This window comes from Bison bison, unplaced genomic scaffold (genome assembly GCF_000754665.1).
Source record: "Bison bison bison isolate TAMUID 2011002044 unplaced genomic scaffold, Bison_UMD1.0 scf7180017864461, whole genome shotgun sequence".
NCBI classification, from domain to species: Eukaryota; Metazoa; Chordata; class Mammalia; order Artiodactyla; family Bovidae; genus Bison; species Bison bison.
The window spans coordinates 6,648,176-6,648,815 of NW_011495023.1; positions in this window are offsets into that span (position 1 = coordinate 6,648,176).

The window sequence follows — 640 nt, forward strand, 5'->3', positions numbered from 1 at the left end:
GGGGTGGCATACAAAAGAGGGTTTGGTAAAGCCAAAGACTGGAGTTTGAGTAGGGGCTCCTATCTCCCCATATCTTAGCACCTCCCACCAGACACACATCCTTAATTCCAGTCCATTCATCCTCCTGGTCTCCACCCCAGGCTCTCAGCCATTCTGCCTTGGTGTCAGAGTGCCTAGGGTTCTAGTCCATAAAAGCCCTTCCTCCCATCCCTCTCTCTCCCCTACATTTCTGGTGAGTGTGGAGGTCAGGGTCTTCTCAGTGTGGGCCTTAAAATATATTACATGTCACAAAAGGGCAGCTTTCCATTTTCAGAAGCTGGGAGCCAAGGCAGCAAACCTCTGCATTGTTTTTCCATCAGGAGGTTCTAGTGTTGGAGGTGAGGTGAAATAGGGTGGCTCCTGAGTGGGGGAGGAGGATGGGGACAAGAAGAGTGGAGCCCTCTTCCTCATCCTGAGCTGGCTGGCCTCTGCGATGGAGCCCCTTGTGAAGCCTCTCCCTTCCCAGAGAGGGCACACAATGGATTAATTAAAAGCCCTCATAAAGAAGTTGAATTCTGGAGCCCATCGGTCTCGTAAGGTAGAAAAAAAGTAGGTGGGAAAGAGGGTGAGCTCCCCGCCCCTCCCCAGGCTGGGAGCAGGG